Below are 12,947 nucleotides of genomic sequence, written 5' to 3' on the forward strand. Positions count from 1 at the left end.
AAAAAAGGATCTTTCTACACTATCCCACTTGTGTTTCAAGGTATAATCAACATAAGTACTACAATGTTGTGGGTGGGAACCTGAGAAAGTAGAAACCTTTATCTCAAGTAGTTAATAGGTGTGTTACAAATTGATCTCCCACAGGAGAATGTTTACACACACTTCAGTTGAACACACTTTTACTTCCCTGCCAACTGTGCCATGATAAGCCTGGTATCTAACTTTTACCATGGTACAAAATTCTGATGTGGGAGACCTGAACTGACAGATAGAATAGAGTTGTCTGGGCTGTGAAATTTGGAATTAATGGAAAGAATTAGAATAAGTTTAAAATACAAAAAAAAAAAAAAAGAGTTGCAGAAGAAAGAAGCCAAAGAAATCCTTAATGGCAGTAATCTTTCTCTTACTTTTTTTAAATTTTTACTTTAACATTTTCCAATACACGTAGTGTATAAAATTTTTTGAGCTCTTTGAAAAAAAGCTGGATATAGCTATTTTAAATAAATAACATTCAGCAACTGTGGATATCCAATACACTGAACTCATAGTCTAGATTTTACGGTTTTTTTTATATTACCTTCTACTTCCAAATAAACCTGCTCCCTATCCTGCTTAACATCAGTAATGATTGCGTAAACATTATACTGCAAACTTACTAGGAGTTTAGCTTTTACCAAAGTTAATTGATGCAAACTTTAAAACTTTTTAAATACCCAAAACAGTTAAAAGCAAACTACTCTAAAGTGACAAGTATGCCCAAGTTTGCATGTCTTAAGGCTTCCCCATAAAGTTGAACGACTCATCCAACACGTGTGTATTGTGGTTTGAACATGATCTTATGCTTGCCTTCAGCTGTTTTCTTAATTCAGTCATTCACCTACAGAAACAATTTATTCACATTGGGGGGATCCACAGGAATGCCAAGGAATCTGGAAAATCTTATGCCAGAGGAAGTCTTCACTTGGAGGATAAGTATGTGAAAATTTCTGTGCTAGTAGATTCATATAAAATTTTTGTATTCACTGTTTCTTCCACATTACTATAGATTTTATTTATCTAAAGAAATTGCCCACATATACCAAAGTTTTAATAAGTTTGATGTACAAAGACTTCCCCATTTAGCGTCAGTGGAAAAAAGAAAAACCCTCCATATTTTTAAAGGACGAAGAAGTGTATGTATTTTCTAGCTTTTTTTAAATGAGAAAAAGTTTCACACCAGAGACAGGTTCTTGACCACCCAAAATGATGGGTGGTGGATTATAAGGGGTTTATTCAAATACCACAATATAATATAACTGGAAAATTCAATTAAATTCTTAAGAGACTTCTTTTTTTCATCTAAATGGCCTTGAAAGTGCTTTCCTGGAAGAACTAAAAATACCTTAAAAACCATTTACAAGTTTAAAACCTATTTAATTTAAAAAACTAAAAACATTTTTTAAAATTATAGACAGAACACCTGTTGACAGACATTATCCTGAGAAGTAAATGTGCAGTTACCTGTCTCGGAAGCACCATTCCTATATCAATCAACCAGGATCATCCAAAGTCCAACTCTCACTGCCTAACTTGTGCCTGCCACAAAAGGAACATGAAGGAAATGTGATACTGCCCTGCCAGAGTAATGAGAGGTATTTACAGGGTTCCGTTGCAGACTCAGGGACAGTCATTTAGAACAGATTGCTCTTTCAGTCTGCATGATGTTCTTAACCCTAAGGAATGGCAGGAGTGGGTAATGACTAAGCTGACTAAGGACATAGGCCTTCTTCAACTCTCCTTAGATCAGATGAAAATTTTAAAGAATAAAGTATAAGGAATGCACAAGGTATCCACACAGCATTCATATAACATGTATACGCATTTGGTACAAAGCTGAGGATGTGATCAATACCTTTATTAAAGTAAAAACGGAGATGCAATCTATTGCTATAATGTTTAATATCTGTTCCCTGGTTGTAGGTTAATTAGATTAAAGCTTGACCATGTGGTTTCCATTAAAACATAAACTTCCTTTACTTCTGCTTTTGATATGTAGTACAGTCCAGTTACTGTTTTTAGAAGTTGTGATTTCCAAGAAGAAAATTTGTTCCCTGAATTTTTAGAGAATCTTATGACTAACAGTAAGTTACTGAAGAGATCCAAAACAATTAGTGTTATGTATGTATACATTTCCAAAGGTGTAAAGGGTTGATTCCAACTTCTCATAAAATGATTACATTAATACACACAAATAAATGTCATCTTTATAGCAATAAGTTATTGTTCCTTAGTTATGTACTAGGCACTATGTTAAACACTATAAGTACATTGTGCTTTATTTCATCCATTTCCTCAACAATCTATGAAGTTGGTACACTATAATTCTCATTTCACAGGTGAGAACAAGCTTAGACAAAACACGCCCTCACACAAGTAATTGACTGGACCAGGATTGAATCTAAGGCTTACTCTAAGTCTGTGCTCATAACCATTGCAGATATTTAAATGTTCATGTTTCTAACATATTTATGAAAAAAACAAGGGTGATAAGTGAATATAAAACATACTCTCTTTTTTAATAACTACTCTAAAGGAACATTATTTAGAATTTTAAGTTAAACATTTTTCTGAGCAAAATCAACCTTGAAACTCTTTTGTATGACTAAAATGCACACACATAAACAATAAAAGAAAAGAGAAAATATAGAAAGAAAAATGCAAGTGCCCTCTTTCTGCAATATTTTAGCTGGGAAAATGAACTGATACTCATAATGGAGTCTTAACCATTAATGCTAAAGAGTAGAATGCTGGCAAGCAGTCCGAATGCTTTGGCAAGGGTTTTTTTTGCTTATGTTTTTGTTTCTATTTATTGTAGTTATTGAGTTGAGATAATTTAAGGATTTTGTTCATTTGAAACTAAATTTAAATTTAAACATTTTATTTGTCAGCATATCAACATGGGTCAATAAATGTTTTTGCAAGTTAGGGGTAGAATAACAGCAGTTTGAATAGTCTCTCTCCATAACCTTAACACTGAATATCTTAAATGCCAGCATGCCAGGTTCTGGGTGATTCCACTCAGATTCTATTTTCGGGCAGCATGGACATCTCAGAAAGCTGAAAACAAAGTTCAGTGTTCTTACACATGATCAGAGTAATCCCTTAACACTAATGATGCGAGGGAAAGGAAACAGAAACTAACATTTTGTATGAAATAAGCTGGGCGTAGCCTAAATTATTCCTGTGAGGGATGTCATCTTTATGTTACTGGAAGAAAACTAAGGCTCAAAGAAGCTTAACTTTCCCAAAGTTACCCAGCCAGCTAGCTCCACGGTGGGATGGGATTAAAATGTATGCCTTTTAGTTGAAAACTTACTCTCTTTCATTCACCTCCACGTGCCTTTTAGTGAATAGTAATTATACTGTTAGTCGTTAGTAATGAAGGAATCATCAAAAGGAGGAAACTTGTAGTAATTATGTATTGATAGGCAAAGGGTTGTTAGGGCTATTACTTTGGCTTTATGGACTTGGCAGTTGACAGAATGCATGTCTGTCAAGAACAGATAGCATGTGACTAAATCTAGGGTATTTTCACATAGAAGGTTCAATAAAATTGGCTGACTGTAATAGCGAGGGCTGATACACATTTCTGAGATGTTGTGGTGGCTTGTAGTTATGAACCCTAGAAAAACATGTTCTTGATCTTAACCCTTCCTGTGGGTGTGACTCCATAGTGAACTGGACATTTTGATGTGGTGACTTCAGTTAAGATGTGGCCCAACTGAATCAGGATGGGTCTGAATCCTCTCAGTGGATGCCTTATAAAGGAGACCTCAGAAAGCAGCCGTGGGGAGCAGCCAGAAGCTAGAAGTCAATGGAACCCAGAAGAGAAAAGACAAGATGCTGCCATTTACCTTGCTATGTGATGGAAGAAATCAGAAAATCCAAAGCTTGCTGGCCAGCCAGAAGATACCCTCTTTGGGAGGAAGCAAGCCTTCCAACTTCTGAAAATTGTGAGCCAATATGTTCCTGTTGTTAACACCAACCCATTGTATGGCATTTATTTTAGCAGCTAGGAGACTAAAACAGAAGTTATCTTATTATACACAATCTATTATGAAATTAATAAATGTTGAATGAAAGCACCTTATTTTTCCAAGGAGGGAAGAATACAGGGGAAGAGTTTGGAGAATATATACCAAGGAAAATTCAAAAGGAATTTGCATTTTATATCTTTATACAAGTTGACAGTTTAATTTGCATATGGATCTGTCTTTCTGGTGTCTTCTTAACTTAGCAAATTTTTTTTATCAGATAAGGCAGCATACCTTAATATAGGATGGCCTAGAAAGTTCTTTTTTTATTTTTCCTTTCATCCATTCTGCTCATCTCCAAATTGCTCTTCATTCCAAACTGAGAGTGGATTTGTTAAAGCCCAGTCTAAACAAAGTCTCCTGGTTAAGGTAATTATCTTACAGCTCCTTTCCTTCATCTTCATCTTATGCTGTAAGCTTTATTCAAAATGTAGGTGATAATGTCAATAAAAGAGATAAGAGAAGTTAAACACAAAAACTGACCACAGTGTAAACTGAGATAACTCTATTTGTAGACAGTCTACTGGCCTGAGAGTATTGTACACACTTCAATCAAGAATGAGAAAATCTTTTGTTAAAGCAGAAATAGGATCATCACAATCCTATAAAATATAAATATCCTTTCTGATCTTGGCTGCCACTCTTCTACAGAATTCCTCACCTCTAACGAAAAAGTTCCTCCAATATTTCCTTGCCTTCTCTTTCCCTCATGCCTTTGTTCACCGGGGTTTTTGTTCCACTTATTATGTAATTAAACAACTACTGCTGTAACATTTCTTATACAGAAGTATTGTTTAATTTTTTTCATTTATGTATTTATGCTCTATCTGCTCAACTAGATCATTAACTACTTGAGAATCAGAGCCATTAAACACATACATACACAACAAAACATTTCTTTATAGGCCACACAGTTCTAATCTCAAGGCCTGGCACAAAGTAGGCACTTAAATCTGTGGCTTGCCATCGAATAGACGTATTAAATGTTGAGTTGTCCAAAAATGTTCACGCAATTCAACACATTTTACTGAATACTTATTGTGTGTCAGGAAAGAGCAAATGGCTTAAACTTTCAACCACATCAACTGATTTAAGTTTTTAATGATTATAATATTTGCATTGCACAGAAACAGAGAATTAAGGCAAACAAGGAAGGGAACTAAAACTGATTGGATGCCCATGGTGCACCAGTCACCAAGTGAAGAACTATGTATGCTTTGTCTTAGCAGCTGCTCACAAATCTGAGATTGGTATAGGGACCCTTGCTTTCTGAATAGACTTAGTTCTCATTACAGTGTTCATCTCGCCCAAGGGTACTTACATGGGTGCATCACAAGGGACACTTTCATATCTTTGCATCAGGGGTCTCTTCCCAAACTAGCTTACTGCTGCTTTTCCTGACTACCTTTGTATAGCCTCTGTTTGCTATCATTTACTTTCTCTGTACCTCATAAAACTTGAGCTCTTTTTTGCTTCCTTAGGCTGCTTCTCCCGAGTCTTAGGATTTGGGACCCTAATTCCCATGCCAAGAAGTAGTTCTGTCTATTCTCATGTCCTGGTTTTGGGAATCCCAGCTCAAACCCCAGAACGAGCTCCCTGTTTCCCAAGAAAAATTGAGCACACTTAAAAAACAAAACTAGTATTCCCTAACTTAATGATCAAGGTTTAAACTATCTATGAGTGACTCCAAATTATTCTTACTCATTGAAAGGCCGACATGAAAGAACGAATTACTTAGCCCTCTAAGTGAGCCTACCTGATCCCAGCCCAGTGCTCACATCAATCAGTCTTTGTTGTTTATATTTAATGCATGTTGTTTATATTTAATGTAATAATATAATGCAACTACCCAGGAAGTGTGGGTCATTATCCCCATTTTATAGAGGATGAAACTGAAAATATTATATGTTACTGTGGTTTTTGCAAATTTGGGCTCTGAAAGACTCAGGAAGTACACCTTGAGATTGTCCAGGGTGCTGTATCATTATTCTTGTTTTATAGAGGAGGGAAGGAAGATCAGAGCAGAAATTTGCACAAGGAAGCCCAGAGATGTGATTCACATCCAGGTCTACATAATACCAAAGACTGAACACTTATCTACCACACCATCTTTCAGAGCATTCATACTTGTTAGTAATGAATTTAGGAATCAATTTGGAGAAAAAAAAAACTTGGGAGATGTAGAATAACAAGAAGCCTTTCAGTAATATTGGGACCATGTTGATTTAGTGACTTTCTCAACATCCTTCCAAGTCCTTGGAAAGACAAAGTCCCTTATTGCTTTGGATGATTCAATATATCTGACTGGCCAAAGAAACAACAAAGGAGTTGAAGTAATAATAACAGTAAGCAGTTCTCCTTTTGCATTCTATCTGTAAATTACTAGACATAGTAAAATTAGGCACAAGGAATCATATGGTTAATATACTTTAAGTAGAAATTTACTCAGCATTCCATTTTTGGAAATTATTTATAGTCATGTATTGTTTATTATTCTCTAAGTTAAAAAAAGTAAAAACAAAAATAAAACAACACTACTGCCCTATAAACTTGGTCTTTATGATATTACAGAGGAGAAGTAAGCATTAAAATGATCATATTTAAATCAGTAGTAAAATCTAGGTTGCCAAATTTACATTATTAGTTTAATGTAGTGAATGAGTTTGGGGGGAGAACCCTAAACTTTAATAACTATTAGCAAAACTGGAGCAATAAATATGTGTCAAATTAGACTTCACAACATGCTTTGAGTAACTAGGAATAAAAGGCAACTATAAAAAACATAATATATCCAGGATATCAACTAGTTCCATTCCCTTATCCCATATTATCGACAGCCCCTTCCCACATGAAAAATCAGAATGGCCACAGTCCAAATACCCCTAAAGAGGGGGAGAAAAATCAAAGGTGATGGTGGAGTTATACAGTGAAGGTAGGGTTCAACAAAGTATGATCACTGAATCAATATATTGATAATTCTTTTAACCTCCAGAACCTTAGAGCAGCTAGAACTAAAAACCTAAAATGGTGGAATTGTAACCCATACCAAACTATGAAATCTATTCTACATCCAATTGTTGTGATGTGCTTTGAAATGCATTGCTTTTTAGTATATATTTTATTTTTCAGAAAAAAAATTTCTTTTAGCCTCAAGTGTTTTGGAGCACTTGAGGAAAAATCTGAAATAGTGGAATGGTAACCCATAACAAACTCTGAAATCTGTTCTGTATATACTTATTGAAGTATACTTTGAAAATCATTGCTTTTTTTCTTTTGTTTGCATGTATTTTATATTTAACAATAAAAAAGTTTAAAAAATAAAAATAAAAATGCAAGCAATTAAAAAAAAACCTGAGTGTATGCAGAGCTGGAGAAATCTGAATAAGCTCTGTGAATTGCACCAATGTCAATTTCCTGGTATCACTACTATATTATGCTTATACATGATGTTAACTTCGGGGAAGCCTGAAGGGAGGATGCATGGAAACTTCTTGTACATTTTTTGGTAAATTCTTGTATATTTATGATTATTTCAAAATAAGAGTTGAAAAAAGGCCCTTTATTAAGGAGGAAAAAGTATATAAAATGTTCAAGGAAAACCAAATTTGATTATTCTTATTTGCACATTTGTAGATAAAAATAAGTTACAAAACATAGAAAATACCAAAATGAAAATCATGTTTAACTCTTACAGTAATTCTTAATAAGAGTTTAATGCCTTAAAAAAGGAACATAAAATAACAATTATACATTATTTTCTGTCTCTAGCCAGTAATTATAGCGAATGTTATTTTACTGTCTTAAGAAAACTATTTGTAAGAACCAGATTAATTTTTTTATTCATGAAATTGATCTAATTGCTGCATAAGCTTTATTTTGAAGTCACTTACCTCATGTACTAAAAGCCTCTTTCCTAGCTACCAGGGAAAATCTCATAAAGTAGAGACCCAGAGTTTTAAAAAAATTCTTATCTCTTTTTTAATTTTGCATGAACAGCAGGTGGAAAAAATTAAATTACTATGCTAGCAAAAAGCAGCAGCTGGACTGCCTATTGGGTGATTGTTCACTGTGTTTGTGTTGGGATGGAATGGTTGACAGGGTTTTATTCGATTTGATTCTTTCTTCTCTACTGATTTAAAAAGTAAAGGGCAGAATATTTCCAAGCTCAGATCATGTTTAGCTCAAACATGAAAAAATTGATGAGAATAAAAGCCATTGTACAATGAAGTTCTTGAAAGACTTTAAACTCAGAATAATCATGCACATGAATGAAAATTTTAGACAGATACCTAGCCTCTTTCAGAAATAAATAATAAAAACTAGTTCAGGAAGATGGGCAATTTTAGAGTTAGGACATTGATATATGCCTCAATTGGTTTGAAAATGGAATTTTGAAAAATATCACCTGTTAAAAAGATGGTAAGAGAAGAAATCAAATAAATGCTATAATTAAACAGAGAGTAATGATATCTTTGTGTGGTAGTTGTGCTCCAGAGCTGAATTCTAGCTCCACTACTTTTAATCTGAGAAACTTTTTAGGCAAGTTATTTAATGTTCCCATGCCTCAGTCTCCTCATCTCTAAAAAGAGGAAAACAATAGTATAAACCTCATAGGATTGCCGAGGGGATTAAGTGAGCTAATATTCTCAAAACAATGCCTGGCTCCTAGCAGTTTGTCAATAAAGTGTTTACCATTATCACTACTATTGTTGTAAATATTTATTTTTAAATCCACTTCTTTCTTTCTGGGCATGTGAAGTCACAGAGAGTTGAAATATACACAATTGCGCTGAGCTGTAAACTAAGGAAAGGCCAAAGGCTGAATGGGCCACCTAGACTGATGACTCAGACACAGCAGCAGTTCAGGTTTCCAGACTGATTCAGTTCTTGGACTCTGCCCTGAGGCTGACAAGAATGCCAATTAGTGCCAAGAGTGATGAGTTTTGTAACATGGGGTGCTGTTCATTACAAAGGTGAATCAGATCACTCAATATCTTATATAGAACATCGATACTGAGCAACCAAGCTGGGGTTCAAACCAATGACACAAAGGTAAAATGCTTTATATCTAGTTACCATGCTCCTGAATCATCTGCTTCTGAATTCTAAACTCTCAACTTGCCCAGTGCCAAGGGGCTAAACATAGCTAAAGGATTTAAATTATAAACTGATCTGACAACCCAGGTATCAAACAAGGCTTCTTTATCCAAATAAGTAGAGTGATCACAAATATAAGAGCATTATATCCACTCTATGGCATGTGCTTCATGACAAGAAAATAATAATTGAGGGCATTGATAAATATCTTATTTCTCATCTGATCTAAAAAAAAAAAAAGGATGTCAGCATAAGCTTGTTGTTCAATTTATGTTAGGAAAACTATTCTTAAGGTTAAGTGATTCAGAAAAGAGAAATCTAGGCAAGTTAGGGAAATCTTGGTTTTTCCAAGATTGATCCTGAATTGTCTAACAGATCAACGTTGAATGCATATAAAGCCCACGTGGTATAAGATAAAGCAGACTTAAATCCGCTATTATTAAATGTGCTAATGGTAATGATGAGGAACTAGGGCAGATGTCAAGTACAAAGTAGAGTGATGCTTTAAATGCTATTATTTAAATACTTTTCAGTATTAACACTGTATTTGCAAAATGTTTGTTTTTATTAGCTAATACCTATCAGAGTCATGTCAGCAGATCTGCTTTAATACTCATGCTTTACAGACGAGTAAACTAACATTCTGAAAGAATAATTAACTTAATAGTGTCACATGGTAATTCAATGCTAAAAAAGCCCCTTGAGTATTAGAAGCTATTATTTTCATAAACCCACTATTCTTTTATCTTCAAGTTTTGGTGAACTATGTCCTGTACATAGGATGATATAATTTAGGAATTATTACTAATCTCAAATGATTTGTATACAGTACCTTTTACCTGTCTCTGAATCAAATTCCTACAAAAAATGAAATGTCAGCATTTTTCTGTTCTACTTCCATTTTGTGAGTCAAGGTCCTAATTTAAAAAATCTATGTTGAAATCTGACCTCCAGGTAATCTGTTCTTATAAGCATTCAAAACTGTTTAGTTTTTTAAGACAGCTAAGGGGAAATTTCCTTAAATTATTCACTTGATTGATCTTTGTGATAAGATTCTGTAAGTGTTAAGCCTTGCAGGTCCACATTCAGCTAATTCCAAGGACTCTGTATTTGTAGACTTGTGAAATGGCTGGCCTTCAGTGGGAGGTAGGGAGGCTCCCGTGTGCAATGTAATTTATGATTGGCTCTCCTATCTTGCCAGAACCTACATACCTCTGCAAACTAGGGCAAGAAAGAGTTATTTGCATGTATTTCCTTTCAAGCCTCACATGTTTTCACACCTAACCTCTTGATACAATTACAAGCAGTCGTTTCATTGTTTCCTTCATTTTTATTCTCTGGTACATTAGAGTAGACAGAGGGTAATACCTAAATCTCTGCACTGTACTCCAGTTGCCTTGATCTCCGACAATGACTATAAAACTATCTTTATCTTGGGATTGTAAAAACCTTGGGACTGTACCCCTTTATCCAGTTTTTCAACTTTAGAGTTTTATGATCACTAAAGACAGCCCCTAATGTTTATTGATGAAGGGCTTCAAATCAGCCCTGAATTAACTCCAATTCCAAAGCTATCTTGATAAATAGAGCTGGATCTAACCAGCCTGCTTGACATGTGCAGTAGCTTTAACTTCAAACTGCAGGTGACCTATACCTCATTATAATACTAAAAATCACACCCATCATCGTATTAAGCCACCATCTTCTTACATATTATCTGTAGCTAAGCATGTAATCAATCTGCACTTGCTCAATAATTAGATCATCTCTAACCGTGTCATTGTGCTCATTATCCTAAAACCTGCCCACCTTTTGATACTGTGTAACTACAGAATTACTACGGGAGAGACAGATTTTTAGACTGGGAGGACATTTGATCTCCTGCTTCACGCCTAGTAATAAATTCTTTCCTCCTTTGAAAACTGGGTGTCTCAGGAATTGGTGATTTGAGCATAGGGGTGGAGAAACCACCACTTTTGATCAGTATCAGTATCTAGGTAGTGGAATTATGGAAGACTTTTCTCCCATATTTTTTCTCAACTGCATTTTAAAATTTCAAATAAAAATGTATTATTTGTAAAAAAGAAAAAAAACAGTAAAAGTCTCTCCCCACCCCCAGCAACAATAACAAAAAAGAATACCCCAAGGACACCAGAAGAGGAGATAAAAGCAAAATCTGGAGGAAGCCTAACTGATGTCTGCTCTGTATATTTCCTCAACCTCCCTGGCAATGTGGGACAGAAATCCTAGAATGAACTGGGACTCAGCATCAAAGGATTGAAAAACTTCGACTAAAAGGGGAAAGAGAGAATGAAATAAAATAAAGTGTCAGTGGCTGAGAGATTTCAAATAGAGTCGAAAGGTTATCCTGGAGGTTATTCTTATGCATTACATAGATATCACCTTGTCAGTTTAAAGCGTATTGGAGAGTCTAGAGGGACGTGCCCGAAACTGTAGAGCTGTGTTCCAGTAGCCTTGTTTCTTGAAGATGAATGAATAATGATATAACTTTCTCATTGTGACTGTGTGATTGTGAAAACCTTGTTCTGATGCTACTTTTATCTACAGTATGGACAGATGAGTAAAAAATATGGATTAAAAATAAGTAAATAATAGGGGGAACAATGTTAAAATAAATTGGATTGAGGGAAATACTAGTGGTCAATGAGAGGGAGGGGTAAGGGATATGGTTTGTATGAGTTTTTTCTTTTTTCTTTTTATTTCTTTTCCTGGAGTGGTGTAAATGTTCTGAGAAATGATCATGGTGATGAATATACAACTATGTGATGATATTGTGAGCCAATGATTGCACACCAAATATGGAATGTTCATACGTTAAGAATGTTTGTGTTTGTATGTTGATTGGTTTTACTAATTAAAAAATAAAATAAAATATATATTTCCTTATGAAGAAAAAAATAAAAGAACTTGACATTTGGCTTTCTTTAGAGTCATCTTTCTCATTGTAAATTAAATTGGAATTCTGAATAATGCATCACTCTCTAGGAAGCTTGGTTAATGTAAGTACGTTGTTAAAGGGCTGAATCATTCCGAAAACTTTTGAAAAAAAAATTCAGTTTCTGAGTTTGGAAAGCTGAAGACCAGACAATGGAATCTGGTGATTTTGTTGAAGTAATTACAAACTGCAAGATCTTATGACAGTCAACCAACTGGGCTTCCCTAGGCAGCATCTTATAATTCAGTGTGTCCTGGTTAGTCTGCAAAAAAAAAAACCACAAAAAAGGCGGGTCTATTTTAGAGACCTTACCATGATGCATTTCCACAGTATGAACCATGGTAATGGCATTTTATCTGTGATCCATTATATCTAGTCTGAAGATGTAGATAAATCAAGGAACAGAGAAAGTGAGCCAGTTATCTAAGATGGCAGTTGCTAGCAGATCAAACTTAAAATTCTAACTGGTGCCTTCTAAATCCAGCACATGAAACTATTTCCACAGCCTTTAAGAAATAATGCCACAGTTATATAATGCTATATCTCCCTTCCCTCCTTTAATGAGCATTTATTGAATAACTTGTATGTTTAAAGCAACTATGCTGGGATAAGATTTTCTTTAAATCTGCTCTGAATATATTATAACATAAGTAAATGTCTAACATTGAGAATAGGATGGGGGAAAACATGGCTATTTACTGAGAATCTAATACTTACCAGGCACTATTTTAGACATTCTACATCTTCATTTATTATTTACTTAAAGACTTAGGATGTGTGCCACACAAATTCCCAAATGATATGTCTGAACTGATGTACTT

The sequence above is a fragment of the Tamandua tetradactyla genome, chromosome 13, assembly GCF_023851605.1.
Source record: "Tamandua tetradactyla isolate mTamTet1 chromosome 13, mTamTet1.pri, whole genome shotgun sequence".
Classification (NCBI taxonomy): Eukaryota; Metazoa; Chordata; class Mammalia; order Pilosa; family Myrmecophagidae; genus Tamandua; species Tamandua tetradactyla.